At 41.0% G+C, this 19,086-nt stretch overlaps 1 protein-coding gene across 1 annotated transcript in view; it reads right to left on the reverse strand.

Moving 5' to 3' along the window:
- Positions 1-18,659, reverse strand: part of LOC125447006 (glutamate receptor ionotropic, NMDA 2B-like) — a 382,369-nt gene extending 363,710 nt beyond the window's left edge. The window contains exons 1-2 of the mRNA XM_059640487.1: positions 18,324-18,659; positions 17,340-17,792 (exon numbers count right to left, since the gene is read on the reverse strand). The gene's annotated coding sequence lies outside the window, so the exon portion shown is untranslated. The remainder of the gene's footprint in view (positions 1-17,339; positions 17,793-18,323) is intronic.
- Between the last annotated feature and the right edge of the window lie 427 nt (positions 18,660-19,086).

Here is a 19,086-nt window from a genome sequence, read left to right on the forward strand (position 1 = left end):
GAAAGTACTGTTTTTATTCAATTGTAACTTTCAAAAAGGAATTGGATACATATTTGTAAAATAATTATTTGCAGGGATATTTAGAAAGAGCAAAGGAGTAGGACTAACTCTAGCTTTATCAAAGAGATGGCAGTAACGAATTGGGCCGAATGGCCTGTTGTTGTAATATTCTATGATTCCACATCAAATTTCAGAAAAGCCTCAAATTGCTCCACAGCCAGCAAATGGTACCAACTCTTTACACATTGCAGGATCCCACAAATTGGGACAAGATGAATGATGGATCAAACTGATTTGGTGGCAATGATTGAAGGATAATTATTGACTAGGATATATCTCCTGGCCTTCAAATAATTGCTGAGGGATATTAAATGTCCAAATGGTGGATTTGAGGTCAATTTAACATTTTATTTAAAAGTCACCATCTCCAACAATGTAGCATTCCCTCAGTCATGGAATGGGGCTTGGAACCACAATTTTCTGAATCAATCAGTATTGTTATCAGTGAATCATCTGGTCAGATAATGACAACTATATTGCAATTCCAAATGGATTGTTCCATTGAGGCAGTGAGCTAAAATGTAGACATGCTAAGTGACTATCCAGAGTTGGCAACCTTACAGCCACAGTGGCATCTGAATCTCCTTTTAAAACAAAGGACTGACTCCATTTACATGCATCATCACATTCAAATTGAGCCAGGAACATTAAGACCCTAGGTTCAATTATTAGTCTGCATCGCATCTTTGGGGTGAGCTGGCAACAGCAACTTCTGAAGTAAAGGAATCCATCAGCGTTCCTGTTCAGGGGACAGTTGGTGGAAATCATGAAGAAATCATGCCAACAGTAGTCACCACCTCTGCATACAGGTCAGAAAGGCCTTCAGCACTGACACACTGTCTCTCCTTGTCCGCAATGACAGATCACTTGAACAAGATTCCGGAGAGCCACCAGTGGAACCATATTCTACTGAGAGTTCCTGTCCCAAAGGAAAAACTGACCTGCATTTATATAGCACCTTTCGTAACTGCTTCAAAGTGTCTCATGGCGCATTGTTGAAGAGTAGTCACTGTAGGAATATAGAAAGCACAGCAAGCTCCCACAATACGATATTGACGAGACCTTTCACTTTTGTGACGTTGCTTGAGGGATAAACAATGGCCAGCAGACTCAGAATAACACCCCCTGCTATTCTTCGGAATACTGCTTTGGATTATTTTACACCTGTCCAAACAGGCAGACAAGACCTTGGTTTAACATCTTATCTGAAAGACAGCACTTCTGACTGTATAGCTTTCCCTCATTCCCGGACATTGTGATTCAGAGCCGAGATTGGTCGCAACTGCGCTATCACTGACATGCTTTCATCAAGAGTGACCGATCCAAAGGACGAGATGATTTGGTAAGAGTGAGAGGAAAAGAAAGAGAGACAGTCCCTTTGCAGCAGTTTTTAAAGTAATCTAATTAAAACAGCATGGCTGGGAGTTTAATCAGACAAGATGTCATCCTGGCAGAAAATACCAATTGGCAAAGAGGGACACATGATGATCATGCAGCTGTCTCCATATGTAGTGAAAATGACAAGTCAGAATTATCTAATCTATTATACAGCTGAGAAACAAGATCTCCAATGGTGTTGCTCCTGGGTAGCTGAGGTCAAGAGCATATTTTTGATCTTTACCTACTGATTTGGCCCGTACAACTGATATGCACTACTAAGGTTAGTTAGAGAGCAATGTAATAGCATACACGTGCATATAGTATAGAAACAGGCCATTCAGTTTCTGAAGAAGGGTCTAGGCCCAAAACGTCAGCTTTCCTGCAACTCTGACGCTGCTTGGCCTGCTGTGTTCATCCAGCTCTACACCTTGTTATCCCTTTATTCAGTTCAACTGGTCTGCTTTAGTTTCTATGCTTCTTACAAACGTCCCTTTTTCTGACCCTGTCAACATGTCCTTTTCCTTTTGTTCTTTCAAGTGTTTACCTAGATACACTTTAAGTTATCTATGCTAGTCACCTCAACTACTCTATGTCCCAGTCACTTCCACATTTCACCATCCTTTGGGTACAAATGTGTGTTGAATTCCCTATTGGACTTGTTAGTGACTGTCTTATATTTATGTCCCATGGTTCTGGTCTCTCCCACAGGCGGAAACTGTTTCTCCACATCTATCCTTTTAAACACTTGCATAATTTCAAAAAATCTCAATTAGGTCACCTCTCAGTCTTCTCTTTTCTGGAGAAAAGTCCCAGCCTATTCAGCTTTCCCTGTTATGTCTCAGTTTTAGTATTATCCTAATAGTCTTTTTTGCAACCTCTCCAGGGCCTCCACAGCTTTTTAGAGTATGGAGACCAAACTGCTCATGAAATTGCAAATACAATCTAACCAAGGTTTAAGCTAACTCCTCTGCTTTTCAATTGAATCCATCCAGAAACAAACCCCAGTGCTTTGCTTACCTTCTTATGACCTTATTAAATTATGTCACTACTTTCAATGACTTGAGTCACATTTTTATTTATTTTTTCATGGGACGTGGGTGTCATTGGTGAGGCCAATATTTGTTGCTTGCTCCTGATTGTCTTCAACCAAATGGCTTGCACGGCATTCAGAGGGAGGTTAAGGGTCAGTCACATTGCTGGAATCCTGTCAGAAAGGGATTTTCTGTCTCTACCAAATCCAGCCTATATGTGACTCCAGATTGCGTAAATTTTAAGTCATAAGACCATAAGACATAGGAGTGGAAGTAAGGCCATTCAGCCCATCAAGTCCACTCCGCCATTTAAATCATGGCTGATGGGCATTTCAACTCCACTTCCCTGCACTCTCCCCATAGCCCTTGATTCCTTGTGCGATCAAGAATTTATCGATCTCTGCCTTGAAGGCATCGAACGTCCCGGCCTCCACTGCATTCCATGGCAATGAATTCCACAAGCCCACCACTCTCTGGCTGAAGAAATGTCTCCTCATTTCCATTTTAAATTTACACCCTCTAATTCTAAGGCTGTGCTCACGGGTCCTAGTCTCCCCACCTAACGGAAACAACTTCCCAGCATCCACCCTTTCTAAGCCATACATTATCTTGAAAGTTTCTATTAGATCTCCTCTCAACCTTCTAAACTCTAATGAATACAATCCCACGATGCTTAGCCATTCATCGTACATTAAACCTACCATTCCAGGGATCATCCCTGTGAATCTCCGCTGGACATGCTCCAGGGCCAGTATGTCCTTCCTGAGGTGTGGGGCCCAAAATTGGACACAGTATTCTAAATGGGGCCTAACTAGAGCTTTATAAAGTCTCAGAAGCACATCACTGCTTCTATATTCCAGCCCTCTTGAGATAAACAACGTTATATTCGCTTTCTTAATCATGGACTCTACCTGCAAGTCAACATTTAGAGAATTCGGGACCAACACTCCCAGATCCCTTTGTACTTCTGCTTTACAAATTTTCTCACCGTTTAGAAAATAGTCCATGCCTGTATTCTTTTTTCCAAAGTTCAAAGTTTTGGAGGATTTCCTTCCAGAAAGGGCATGTAGGAACGAGTTGGCTTTCTCGTCCTCATTACTGAGCCTAGCTTTAATTGTCCAGATTTATTAATTGAATTCCAATTCCACCACTGTGATGATGGGATTTGAATCCATGTCCCCAAGACATTTGCCTGGGCCTCTGGATTATTAGTCCACTGACATTTCCACTTCAACACCATCTCCCATTGTCTGTGACCACAGATTCCTCTGATACTGTAAATCCCAAATAGAATCTTCTTATCTGAGCAATATGTAGGCTCCTTCGTCTTCCAATCAAAATACAACACTACACACTAGGCCAGCATTTATTGCCAATCCCTAATTGTCACAGTTAAAAATCAATCATATTGCTGTGGGTCTGGAGTCACATAGAGGCCAAATTAGGTAAGGATGACAGTTTCCCTCCCTAAAGGATATCAGTGAACCATGTGGGTTTTTCCAACAATCAACAATTTCATTAGACTCTCAATTCCAGAAATTTATTGAATCCAAATTCTGCCAAAGGCCATTGCATGAGTTCAATCTGGGTTCCCAGAATACTAGTCAGATCTCTGGATTAACAGTCCCAGTATAATGCCACAAGGCCATCACCTCCCCTTATGAGCCTTTAGGATGATAGTGACAAACCTGAAGGGGAAATAGACAGTATAAGGGAATGGGCAGCCATGTGACAGATGAAATTTAATGGAAGACAGAGTGAAATGATTCATTTTGGTAGAATAAGCAAGAAGAGATAGCATAAAGGAGACAGTTCCAATGGAGGAGCAGAGGGACCTGAGGGCACATATTCAGGTGGCAAGGCACGCTGAGAATGTGGTTAAGTAAGCAATATGGGGTCCTGGGCTTTATAAAAGCTAATATTCCATAGTTTAAATGTTTCTGCATTTTGTCACAGTCTTGCCTTGCATTAACAAGCCCATCCCCACCCCCTTTTTCTATGCGTCCAGAGATCTTAACATTTTACTGCCGATTCCCAAGTCCAAACCGTTTATGTAAATGGGGAACCAAAGGGTGAGAGAACTCACTTGCCACGTTTTACCCACAAGAGTAGCTACTTTTGACCTCTATTCCCGATTTTCTGTTCGTAGCCAGCTTGCCATCCACTCTGCAATTTTACCCCTCTTCTCTGATCTTAGTCATGAATTGAGTGGTCATGGTATTTGCCCACCTTAGGAGATAATGGACAACACCTGGGATATATGTCACTTCTGGATTTAAATTGGATTTAAATTCGAGAGCAGCAGTCCCTCTGCAGCTGGCACAGATAAATAGCATTGGCTCATGGTCGACTGTTATTGTTCCCTCCAAGCAGCTGTGAGTTAAAAAGGTTTCGTTTGGAAAATCCAGATATATGTTACATTTGCTTGTTATGTAACTAATAGCAACTTTTAATCAAACTCTGGGGCAAAAAATGGCTTTCTGTTTTGTTTCAAAAAGATTCATTTATATTGATTATATTTTAAGGGTGAACAACTTTAACCAAAAGGTTAGATTTCACTTTAACACATAACATCTAATTGTCATAGGAATGCATCAAAGAATGGTCACAGATAATAGTCCAGATGGCTTATTTGTTACAAGGAAGAAAGTAAGTGCATTTATATAGAATCTTTCATGGCCTCAGGACATTCCACAACACTTTACAGTCAGCTTTTGAAGTGCAGTCGATTTGCACGTAGAAAGTTCTGCAAAAATAACAATGTTATAATGAACAGTTACTTCGCTATTTTCCTTAGTGAAATTGCTTGAAGGATAAGTTATGGTCAGGATCAATTGTATGACCAGCCTTCACCACAGATCACCATGTTGTTTGAAGCTGCCTGCACTATTGCTCACCACAGAGCAGGGATAGCTTCTTTCATGATAAGATTATGTACAGGGCCCTCCTGAATTGGTATGGTAGAGAAAAACCACTCACTTGCCTAAGGAGTGAAGGTTCATATCTTAATCAAGATATAATTTTTGCATGTTAGCAACAATGCACAAGTTACAGGTTTGTAACAGATACTGTGAGAACCAGTAGATGGGTCTCACACAGCAGCATTCTTTCTCCAGGAACATTTTTTTTCCTCCGTTTCTTTCCTTCCTCTGTCACCATTCCCTTTGGCCTAGTGAGACTAACTAAGAGTGCGTCCAGCACTTACTGCTTCCAGTTCAAATTTCCAGCGTTCCTCAGCATCCTACCTTTCAACCAGCAGAGGATGTTGAGTAGTGGTCATCGTTTTAGTGGGAAAAGAGTTGAGGGAGCTGGGGTTGGGTCTATTGGAGAAGGTGAACTGAGAGAGGGGGTGAGTAGAGACCATAGAGATATTAAAAAATGATATGAGGTCAGGGTGAGAGGGAGGAGGGTTCAGGAAGGAATTTTAGAGAGATTCTTGGTCTGGGGATCCAGTGACAGGAGGGAAGAGGCAGCAGAGAAGTTGTGAGTGAAGGAGACAGGGAAGGAATTTAAAAAAAAACAATTTGCAGCAGGGAAAGGAAGCTAAAAGTTTTTTGCATTGACGTAGAGATCAATTTTAGTGCTTTATGAAGTCCAGTTAAACCCGACAGTACAAGAAGAAACCAATTGTCAATCATAACTGTTTAAGTCTGCTCATACCTTGGACCTAAGGGAGAATGCATGAGCATTATATCTGGAGAACCACAGGGTGTGAGACAGTGAAGGTTTATAAAGCACTTAAGCCTGAAAGGTGGAATTCAGCGTGCGGCTAAGCAAATCAGTGACTGCAGAAATGCTGTGGTGAATGGCAGCCAGTAGAGAAAGTGGATTTTGAATGAGTAGAGAAAAATGTTGAAAGGTGGAGAAAGTGCCAAAAATGTAGAATTCATGCCAGAGTGTGATTTGCTGGTAAGTACCTCAGCAACTCCACCACCATAGCCGTGATGATCCTGATTATATAAGTAGTATGAGGTACAACCGAGTGGGCAAATATGATTTAGGGTGAGGCTGACATGACCCTTAGTCAGGTTTCAGTTAAGGTCATGGTGTCAATTTAATCATCCACCAATAATATCCATGACTGTCAGCAGCTTTGATTACAAGTGGAAAGGAAAAAGATGCGAAGAGGGGAAAGAGTTCATGGATTCAACAGTGGAAGATATGAGTTGATTACACTGGAGACTGACAAGATTTGCAGAAGTGGTAGACACAACATTCATGAAAACAATAGCTAAGTGCACTTGGGTTTACCACTCATAAAGAAGTAGTGATGAGTGCCTCAATGGCCCTGTGCAGATGACGCCAAGGGAGGGAAGCCTTAGGATTATCTAAATGATAATAAAGTCACAAACGTCAGCAAGTCAGTCATGTTGAAGGTCTGTGGTCGGGATTGGAACAGCAGAGTATCTAAATTGCAACGAAACAAAAGGAGAAAGGGATCAAGACAAAAATGGCTACAAAGGATCAGGAATCAAAATGTTTTCAAGATCAGCTCTGGCTTGACCTTGAAAACATTTCATTCCGTTCACTTATTCCTCTGGGAAAATGGTGTAATCACTCTCTCCACCACTGTGTTCCCTTTCTGACAATCAGAATTAAAGACTTATCCCTTGGACATATACAAGGAGCATGAGAAGAAATGTGTATTTTCTAAAGCTTTTCATTGAATCTTTTAGTTTAGAAGTTATAATATTGAAGATGGGAGAGAAAATGATGCAATAAGGTGGCAAATGATGTCAGCCCTGGGACAAAACTTTTAAGAATTAACCTGAGTCGACAAAATTATTGCTGCCACTTCTTAAAATGAGAATGTCTCTATCACAGACACTTTTGGATCATAGGAACATAGTAGAAGGACTAGATCATTCAGCCCATTGAACCTAATCCTCCATTCAATTTAATCACAGCTGATCATTCACTTCAAAGCCTTTTTCTCACATGGTACCCATACCTCTCTCTATCACGGGTATTTAGTAATCTGTCAATCTTTCATAGAGTCGTAGAGTCATACAGCACAGAAACAAAGCCTTCAATCCAACCAGTCCATGCCAACCATAATCCCAGAACTAAACTAATCCCACCTGCATACACTTGGTTCCTATCCTTCTAAACATTTCGTATTTATGTGCTTATCCAAATGTCTTTTACACATTGTAACTGTGCCCACATTTACTACTTCCTCTGGAAGTTCATTCCACACATGAATCACTCTCTGTGTAAAAATATTCTCCCTCATGTCTTTTTCAAATCTCTCCTCTCACACCTCTTAAAAATGTGCATCCTAATCTTCAAATCCACCACCACAGGGAAAAGACACCTGCCAAACACCTTACCTCTACCCCTTATGATTTCATAGACATTATAAGGTCACCCCTCAACCTCCTACATTCCACTGAAAGCAGTCCCATCCTATCCAGACTCTCTCTGTAACTCAAACCCTCCATTCTTAGCAACATCCTGGTAAATCTCTTCTAAATCTCTCTCCCTCAAACATACACAATGATGAAGCCTCCACAGCCCCTCGAGAGAATTCTACAGATTCACAACACAGCGTAAAAACATTTCTCCTTGTCTCAATCCTAAGTGACTTCCCTTTCTTTGCAATTGTGTTCCCTGATTCTAGACTCCCCACCAAGAAGAAGCATCGTATTTGCATTCACCCTGCCTATCTCTTTGAGCATTTTGTGAGTCTTTTTTTAAAAAATGAACCACTAACCTTCCCTTTCAGCCCAGACAGGCCGTGGACAATATGGTCCCTGTAGGTTACTGCTCATGTACAATGATGATTTTTTAAAAATTAAAGGACTCACAATAGGCTAGGTCACAGAAAGCAGAATATCAGGAATGTTGCCAACAACGATAACGCAACATTGTTTATCGATGCCTGAAGACCATTGACTTTTGTTGGCAGGGAAGACAACTTGGAGGAGTTGCTAAACCCAATGACCAAAGCAAAGGACAGCTACTTCAATGATTTATACCTTTCCTGATGCTGCTTCAACTCCCTTGCAATGTTATATTGAGATTTCCCTTCCTAGCCTTTTGCCAATGGGGTACTCAGTCATTAAACAAACCAAAAAGTCACTCTTAAAAATTTAGCCAGAAATAGGCAAAGAAGCAAAAAGAAACACAGAGGAGGTGGTAAAGTTAATTATAATACTGTGCAGCTGGTTTGATTTTAAAAGGAGTCCTGAGGGGAAGCCTTTAGTCTTTAGCCGAGGTGCTAGTGGGGAACATTGCACTTTAATTGTGTCAGAAACACTTGACTCCCTCCTATCTCTCCTTAGAGATGGGCAAGTGCGCATTAATCACTAGGTCCTGGAGTGTAATGCCTTCACACAGCTACAGAGATTGAGTTAATGTTGCAGACTATATTTAAACAAGGGACCAGTCATCATTTAGGTTCATTATCTTGATAAACCCATGTGTGTGTGTGCATGCGCGCGTAGCACACACATGCCCTACCCTTTGTTCTCAACTGACGTCTAGATACCCCCCAACACTACTTTTTATTCATTCACAGAATGAAATTGTCATTGGTTAAGCCAGCATCTATTGCCTTTCCCTCATTGCCCAGAGGACAGTTAAGAGTCAACCACCTTGCTGGAGGACAGCCCAGGTAAAGATGGCACTTTCCTTCCCTAAAGAATACTAAGGAACTTAGCTATGATCAGTTCTGGCTGACTTCTTCCCTCCCCTCCCACCAAGTAATGACAATAGTACTAGCAGTCACTAAAGGTCCCAGGTCTAACTACAAAGTCCATTTTCCTCCAGGACTCAGTACTTTCCCACATTCTCATTATGGAATTACAGGCATCAGAGTTAGGCACAACTGTTTGATTTTAATTTTCTTATTGAAATAAGGCAGATCAAGAGATCTGGTAACCTGTAGCCAACTGTTACTTATCCACTTTACTTTAGAAATGCACAACCCGATTCATAAACCACCCAAAAACACAGAACACCCGGAAACATGCAACACCAAGGAACACATGCTATCAACACACAATCAACCTGTTATTATCCCTCCCAGCTGGGTAAAGAAATATTTCCTAGCTTTTAACAATCCCTTCAAATAAAAACATTCATGTGCAAAACATAATTCAATAACACATCAAAAGATAGACTGAAATATATGTCTCAGCTGGAGTAAGTTATGGATATTAGATTTTCAAAAACATGAAATACCAAGAAATATGCAACACATAGAAACATGCAACAGCTAGAAACACACAGTAACAAGAAACACACAACATCCAGAAATATAAAACACCCAAAAACACATAACACACAGAAACATGCAACACAAAAACATTCCCGAAACATGCAACACATAGTAACAAGCAATGCACAGAAACACATGACACCCAGAAACATACAACATCCAGAAATATGCAACATATAGTCATGTGCAACAGACAGAAATCCGATACCTAGAAACAAACAATGCAAAGACACGTGTCATACACAGAAACTCACAACTCATAGGCACGTACAATGCAAAAAATAACATGATGCACACTGGAACATACAACACAGGCTATCACACAATAGTCCTTTAAAAGACACCAAACAAATCAGCAGAAATGTACAAAATCCACTCTAAAACACAAGGCTTGCACTTAGAAATATGCAATGCCAGAATCTCATGGGCAAACATAATGCCCACACTCAAGATAAAATATTCAGACATACAGAACACCCAAAAAATACATTACTGGCACTTAGAAACACGCAGACATCCTGACACACAAAAAGCAACATATGATAAGAACAACCGATACGTTAATGATAAAATATTTTGGCTATTCTTTGTAGATTTTTAACACTAATTGCATATATATAAGCCTGGGAGTCACTGGGGTACTTCTAACTCTCAGCTGAGATCAGCCTAGGCATCTATTATACACCACGCCTTCTTCCCTGTTCATTGAAGTTAATATTCAGGAAATGTGTATTTTTTGCCTTTGTCCAGAGTTAAAGCTGCCTGCACTCACTGTGGCATTAATGTCTAAGTGCCAAACAGAATCAATGACAACATTTTTGTGCTTACATAGTGTCCGAAGGTGTTTCCTAGAGGTGTCATTGAACAGAATTGGATGCTAAGCCAAAGTAGAGATTTGCATGGGTGACAAAAAGCTTGATTAAAGAGGTTTTAAAGGAAGATCTTAATGAAGGAGAGGGAGATGAATATTATCTTCTCCACTGTTTTAAACAGATGAGTTAAGCTGTGTACTTTAAATTGGCTAATCTCCCGTTAAAATAGTCATGTAGATATGTTACAGTTTCCTAAACTGCTGCAGGACATGATGGCTTATAGGCTGTAACTGCAATTCATTCATGCTTCACTTAGTATGCCTTTCTTTTTGGTGTTATACTAAGGAACAGTCAGTCAGAAAACCTCCCTCTCCTTTAAATTGAACCGGTCTGCTCCTTGTTGGTTTTTCCATGTTCCAAATGCGTGCAGCCAACCCTGTTTCGGATCAGCTGCAGTATGTCATTATTCAATGCTAAGCCATGTCAAGCACCGTGAGCTGGTCTTGATTGTTGCTCACAATCATTGTCTATTGCTTTGCATCACTATAGACCTGTTATTATCCCTTTTATCTGGGTAAAGGAATATTTCATAGATATTAACAATCCCTTAGAATAAAAAAATTCAGGTGCAAAACATTATTCATTAACACCTCAAAAGATAAACTGAAATATATGTCTCAGCTGGAGTGAGTTACAGATATTCGATTTATTCAGTAGCAAAGATTAATCTATATGTATATTTAGAGACAGCTAATTGATTCACAGTGACCATCATACAGAGCTCAAAAAATAATACTCATATTCCTGCTAAATATTTCTCCATGATTCCTAAACTGCTCACAATTAGTCATTGAACTCATTTTTCCTGCAATGAGTCAAAACCTTTGAATAACTAAGGCAGGTTTCAGATAGCACTCTGCTCAAATGGGTCACTTCAGCCACCTCACATGATGCACATTAGGAGCTAAATGTCCCTATATATAGAATGATGAATACACCTAATACAAACATTACATACTATACACTATATCCCAATATATAGGTGTTGCTTCAATTATACATTGGAATTCTTGAGTATACAGGTGACCCTTCAGTGAGCACAGCCTCAGACTAAACCAGACCAAGTTATGACTTCACTGCTCTATTGGATCGAAAGTTGGGTTTCCTATACTCTTTCCATCACAAAGACCATCAACTTCCATCTCTATCAATATTGCCCTGCTCCATCCCGGTGTCAGTCATCTGCTGCTGAATCCTGCACTCACATTTTAATTACACCCAGGCTTAACTGTTTCAATTTCAATAGCCTTTCAGTCTCTGCAAATTTTGAACTTATCCAAAACTACCAACTCACAGTAATTTTGTGTTTATGTATCTCCCCTCTCCTCATTATTGTCAACAAGGCTGGTTTGTAGCCCATCACCACCACTTCCCTCAGCCCACATTTGGTGGCCACATCTTCTACTGTCTTGCCTCCAAGCTCTGAATCTCCCTCCTCAAAGCATCTTTGTCATTTCCAATTTTCAACTTCCTTTAAGATCCTGCACAAAAACTACTTTCTCGACCATGAGTTTGCCTCCTAATATCATCTTCTGTGCCTCGTTATCAATTTTAGTGTAACAGCATTTCTACAAAATGTTTAAAAATGTTTTATTCCATTTGAAGATGCTATCCAGATGCAAGCCATGGATGTCCTCTATTATATACTATACATTTTACGCCAACATACAGAGTGGCTTCTATAATACTCTACACAATAGGTCCCAATATAAACAGTTATACTTATTACACTCTACAATAAATCCTACTATTATACATTGTACAATATGCTGCTACAATCTAGACTTTACTATTTTAGTGTTAGCAGACAATAACAGTGCAACTTTATAAAAATCTTTTGTTTCTATATAACACAAGCTAAATAAATGGGTAATTCACATCAGTCAATGCAGCAGGCAGGAATGTCATACAAATGCATTAAGCATTTATCTGCTACTGTCAGTTATAGTAATCTGTAGTATTCCGTGTCCAGTTAGACAGCTATTATGTACAACACCAGTGAACCTGCAACAGCTTTATTGGCCGATAACCTGGTTTGACATGAACGTAAATTAATCTGTGCATCTAATATTGGGGGGAAGCAGCACCTTATGTTTCTAATTTATCTGGTTAAGGTGTGAACCAACACAAAGGTAAAACACATTATCTTCTACAATATTAGTGTTATCAAATGTTCTGCTTAAATAATTGTATTTCAGAAACTACTGTCCATCTGTTACAACTTGTATATATATTGTGTTTTTTGTGTTTTAAAGTAGTAACATGTCCCAAGGCACTACATATGAGTGTGATCCACACAAGGACTTATTAAAACAGATGATTAAACGTTTGATCAAAGATATCACTTTAAAAGAGAAATGAGAGATAGACAGAAAGGTTTAGTCAAAGAATTCCATAGTTTTGAGTCTTAGCAACTGAAAACACAGCCGCCACTGATAGTGTTAAAATTGTGGGTGCTCAAGAGACCAGAATTGAAGGAGCACAAAGACATTGAAGACTTGTAGGGCTGGAGATTACTGAGATTTGGGTCGGTATGGAGTGGATAAGGCAATTAGACATTGAAATAAATGATAAAATTCTGAACCTGAAGGACATTAACAGGGTAGATGTGAAGAGAATGTTTCCTCTTATGGGAGAATCAAGAACTAGAGCTTACTGTTTAAAAACAAGGGATGGACTATTTAAAACAGAGATGAGGCAAAATGTCTTTTTTCTCAGCGGTGTCATGAATTCTTGGAACTCTTTTCCTGAAAATGTGATGGAAACAGGGTCTTTGAATATCTTTTAAGTCAGAGGTGGATAGATTATTTTTAAGCAGGGAAGTCAAAGGTCATTGGGGAAGGCAAATAGATAGATTTGAGAGAACAAGCAGATCAGTCCTGATCTTAGTGGGTAGTGGAGCAGGCTAAAGAGGCTGAATGGTCTGCTTCTGCTCCTTATTTATATGTAAATGTATGTAAATCAGTTCACTGTTTAACCAGGGACTAATGTAGGTCAGTGAACAAAGTGATGACGGTTGAGCAAGAATTAGTTCATGTTAAGATTGGGGCAGCAGAATTTTAAATTTATGAGAAATAGAAGCTACAAATTGGATTCGTCGAGACTAGAGCTAACAGAGGCACAATGAGTGTTTCATCATCAATGAGTTGAGGCAAAGATCAATTTGGATGATATTAAGAAGATGGACTTAAGCAGTTTTAATAATGGTGTGGCTATGTAGTTGGAATCTTATCTCACAGTCAAACTCTACATCAAGGTCACAAACTGCCTCAGGAAATTGCAGGTGGAGTCAATAGCTAAGAAATGGCATTTACGATTGGGATCAAAGGCGGTGGCATTGGACTTCACCAGTTTCAAAATCTCCCCTTCCCCTACTGCATCCCTAAACCAGCCCAGTTCGTCCCCTCCCCCCACTGCACCACACAGCCAGCCCAGCTCTTCCCCTCCACCCACTGCATCCCAAAACCAGTCCAACCTGTCTCTGCCTCCCTAACCTGTTCTTCCTCTCACCCATCCCTTCCTCCCACCCCAAGCCGCACCCCCATCTACCTACTAACCTCATCCCACCTCCTTGACCTGTCCGTCTTCCCTGGACTGACCTATCCCCTCCCTACCTCCCCACCTATACTCTCTCCACCTATCTTCTTTTCTCTCCATCTTCGGTCCGCCTCCCCCTCTCTCCCTATTTATTCCAGAACCCTCACCCCATCCCCCTCTCTGATGAAGGGTCTAGGCCCGAAACGTCAGCTTTTGTGCTCCTGACATGCTGCTTGGCCTGCTGTGTTCATCCAGCCTCACATTTTATTATCTCGGGTCTTCCGAATATTCTATTTGAAGGAAATTTTCTGCTAACCCAATACCGAGTATTAAACAACAGCCAGGTGATTGGGAAAAAGGAGAGGGCATGAGAAATTTATTGGTTTGGCAGAACTGGCCATCAACTACATGTATGCAAATCTGTGTTTCTGGGTGATATCACCAAGAGGCAACATGCACATGGGAAATAGGAGGCTATCTCTTACTTAAGAGGGAGATGCCTCTGAGGGCACCTATGAATGTCTTAACTGAGAATGATAACTTCTCCACACAGTACTTAAATCCTCACAGGCAGTTTGAACACAAAAGAGGCACCAATCTACGAAAGCTTAATAAATTCTCATCCAGTGAGAGAATCAGAGTTTAATCTTTAGATGACAGAGCTGAACAAGGTGAGGCCAATCAGAGTTAAATTATTTGATAATAACTGAAGAAGTTGATTGGCAAAAAAGCAACATAATGAGGAAGATCTTCTTTGCACAGTGAGTGGTTAGAACCTACAATGTACTGCCTCAAACAGTGCTGGATGCAATTTCAATCATGGCTTTCAAACTACCTGAAGACAAAAAATTGCAGGCATATGGGAAGAAGGTGGAGAGTGGGAATAGAGAAAGGCAGGAAGGTGGAATCAAAGATTGTCTGATCAGCTTTGGACTCATTGAATGGCACAGCATACTTGACTGGCGAACTTCCACTCTATGACCTTACAATCTTACGTCTTATGATCTTACTAGATGAATTGATTTTGCAGAGAGTCAGCACGGCCAGGACAGGCCAGGACATGGGCTCCTTCTGACCTGCAACCACTTTAGAACTCTATGTTAGATGAGGACAATCAGAGTTTGATTGTTTGATGGGAGAACCATGCAGGGAAGTCAATCAGAGTTAAACTGTATGATGGGAAAACTGAACAAGGGAGGTCAACCTGAGTTCAATTGTTGTTTGGAAGAACTTTGCAAGATGAGGCCAGTCACAGAGTTTAATTGCTCTTCAAGCTGCAGGTCAGAATCCACAATTTCTTGTGAGTTAGAAGCATGAGTTGGCTCCTTATGCCGGCTCTGCCATTTAGTAAGATCATGGCTGATCTGATTGTGACCTTGACCTACTTTCCTGTCTAACCCCTATTACCTTTGACTCCATCACTTGTTGAGAAGCCATAAAAATATTCAATAATCCCTGTTTTAAATAAACTAGATTGGCAAGGTTGTATTCTATAAGGTATATTTCAATGAAAGTAAGATATTATCTATTATTGCAAGTTTCTCCTTGCATATCACAATTAAGGAAAGAATTATTTTAAAAAATGTATATGAAACAATCAACCAAGAGGTCCTTGCTTAGAATGAATTTGCCAATTCTTAGTAATATTACAGAAATATGCGACGCAGGAAGTGTGACAAGATGGACAGGAAATAGATATATACATATGCCTTTCATCCTTTTAGATATCTATGTGCTTCCCACATTGAAGCCTCTCTATTCTATATAATTTGCCTCTACATATCTAGGGCAATATTTCTATCTACAGTATGTCTCTATTTGTCCACTATCTCCTGTACATGATATACATCATGCCCCTATCAATCCACTGTGGGTGCTGCATACTATTTAACATGTTGCTATGTTTTCTGTGTAATGGTAAAGTCACCATATTCCCAGAGGACCGTGGGGCTGCTTTCTCATTAGAGACAACAGGTGGTGATTTAACCTGAGGGTCACTATGCCTCAGGTGAGGGGAGAGGTTGAGACGTAGGGTCCTTCAGTGGAACACTATTTGCTAACGTTCTCGCTATCTGATATTTTCTTGTATATAATAGAATCATAGAATGTTTACATTCTATGCCATTTGGCCCATCATGTTGTGCTGGGCCTCTGTAAATGTTGCTGTTAGTCATACTCCCACCATTGTTTTTCTGTAGCCCTTCAAATTTGTTTATCCCTAATTATTTGTACAGCCTCTGTCATATACAACCTGTCAGAGGAACATTAGGATGAGGCCATTCAGCCCCTGTGTCCTGAAACTTATTTCACCCACCTTAATCTCCGAATCCCGTTACCTGTCTCAATCTCAAAATTTTAATTGACCCAAAATCCATAGTCTTTCAGGGGAAGGAATTCAATTTTACTGTCCCATGTTTGGAAAAGAGATTCCTGATTTCACTCCTGAATGGTCTAGCTCTAGTTTTAAGAGCATATCTTTTTCTGATTTCGCAACCAAAAGTCTCTCTGTATCTACCCTATCAAATATTCTGAATGTTTTGAACACTTGGTTCTGATCACCCCTCAATTTTTTATATTCAAGAGAATGCAAGCCAGGCTTATGCAACCGGTCCTCCCAGTTTAACTGTTTAAGCCCCAGAATCATTCTCATCAATCTGCGTAGCATCCTCTCCAAGGCCAATCTTGCCTTCCTGCCCACAACTGAACACATTTACCCAAAACTGGATCTGACTAAGCGTCTCCATATATGTTCAGAATCCAGGTCCAGGGCAAACAACGGTTATGTGCTCAATACTCCATCTTGACGTCTCTTCACTAAAATACACAGTGCTTTATAAATTACCACAAAATAAGGCTATTTGCATGAGATGTCAATCTCAGCACCCACTGCTGCTCTGACTTCAGATGAAATCCATTCCCTCGCCTGATACAGGAAGACCAGTCTGCCCCTTTACAAAGACCTATTTAAGACCCTAGTAGTCCCTTTAATTTCAAGGCAATGAGGGTCACACTTCCTTTAAGCTCGACCCAGAGCTACTCAGCATGCAAAACATCACTTTAACCTAACCACCTGCATTGTCCATTGAGGCCAACTATGACCAGTGACTGCCAGTCAGCTTGTGCCTGATGCCAGTGTTTCGAATACCAGATAAACTTTTGGAATAAAGGAAAGCATCCTCTCCCCGAACCCTCCCCATTCCACTTTCCCGTTTATTTTAATGTCATAAATCTTACCTTTCTGGTTACTGAAGGAGCTTGCTCTTGGGTTTGTTAGAGAGCTGAGCAATGGTGATAGGAGCCTCAGAGTGGCTCCCCCTTGCATTGCCACAAGCATGGATCTTCCATTGAACGGTGTCTGATTCTCTCGGTCTTGCTATCTGTCTGTCTCTCCCTCCCTCTCCAGCTCGGCGTAGATCAGGTCCTCCCGAGGACTGTCTGAGCTTGAGAACATTAGCCCTCACTCCCTTGTGTTCAACAGCAAAGGAAGCTGGCCGTGACTTTGGGAGACGGGTACGGTTGGGAGGAGTGAGGGAGGGGGGAAAGGGTGTGAGGTTCGGAAATCGTGGAGGAATGGGGAAATAAATCCAATCCGGCCCCTGTGTTATGTTTCAGGTCCTGCAATGCACAGACACGTTCAATCTCACAATCTTAATCTCCATATACTCGCAGCCCATGGACTGTTACTCCCTGTGGAAGGAAGGAGCGGATGATCAGTATTTATTAAAAAACATATCAGGTGCTGAATATGAAATACCAGAGGAACTTCAGATTAATAGTTACGGCTAGTGATTGGTGACCGTTTGATATTTTTATCTCTCTCTTTTCTTTTCTCCCCTCCTTTATTCTGCGAAGTGTTGCTTCACATAACATGCAAGAAAAGCCTCACGACAGCTGAACAGGAAAAAAACGCTCTGCAACGGGAGGATTTTTCTACTCACGCGCCCCCCCCAAACATTTAGCGAGGTTACACATGTTGCAATTATAATAGACTGCCTCACGACTGAAAAATTAGGTGTCATTCGAAGGGGACAATATTTTTGCCAGAAATGTCAAATGAAATATTCAGCATGTATTGCCCTCTCCTAAGGAGTTCCTACGATACATTCCGAGGCACTGTCTTACTGTCGGATCCTACGACAAAGCACCGGCAAATGCCACCCGTGAAAATGGACAAAGGCATTTGTTTTAAAAAGAAAAGATTAATCGTGTAATACTCACCAGAAGGAAAGATTCCCTTGCCCTCGTTCTTCGGTAGCACCCTGCTTGCCACAGAAACGCTAGTCCAATAGAGCAAAATAATTTCCTCATTCATTCACCCACACACCAAAAATAGATGCGCTAAAAAATTCCTTTAGGAAACAAATCACACACACACAAAAAAGCCAAAACTAAAAAAAAAGCTCCTTGTTCATTAAAAAAACCCTCACACACGAGAGCTACCTGGTATTCCAGATGTGAGGTGCTATCTAAAAATCAGGGCTGGTGGAGGGGGTGGGGGAATGGAGTGTGAAAAATGCCACCTCAGTCTCCAGATGCCTCCCTTAGATACATCAAGCACACATAAGGATGTGGGAAGAAAGGTTTGGAATCTCTCTCCTGCTGTATTGCTAGGAGACAGCGGAGGCTGCACGTCATGTGCCTAAAGGGTTTGATTTAAGAGAAACGGGCTGCTAGCACACCCTGGTGCCCGCCTGCTGCTCCTGCGCCGATCCCAGATCAAAGGCTGCAGCCTCGAACTTGACAATCAAAGCCTACGCCAATCTACCACCTCACACTGTGCCACACGCTCTAGCTCCGGCTGCCTGTTGTGCAAGCTTTGCCAAGCCAACTCCCGAGCTGTTGCGGGGCAGGTTGGAATCCAACTCTGCAGGACCCATAACCAAGTCCCTGGGGTCTTCCTAGGGCTGGAAATAGAAAGATGGGCTGGTGTGGTAGGAAGGTCTTGAGTCCTGAAAGTTCCCTTTAGCTTATTGTGGTAGAA

Source organism: Stegostoma tigrinum, chromosome 38 (genome assembly GCF_030684315.1).
Source record: "Stegostoma tigrinum isolate sSteTig4 chromosome 38, sSteTig4.hap1, whole genome shotgun sequence".
In the NCBI taxonomy this organism is placed as follows: Eukaryota; Metazoa; Chordata; class Chondrichthyes; order Orectolobiformes; family Stegostomatidae; genus Stegostoma; species Stegostoma tigrinum.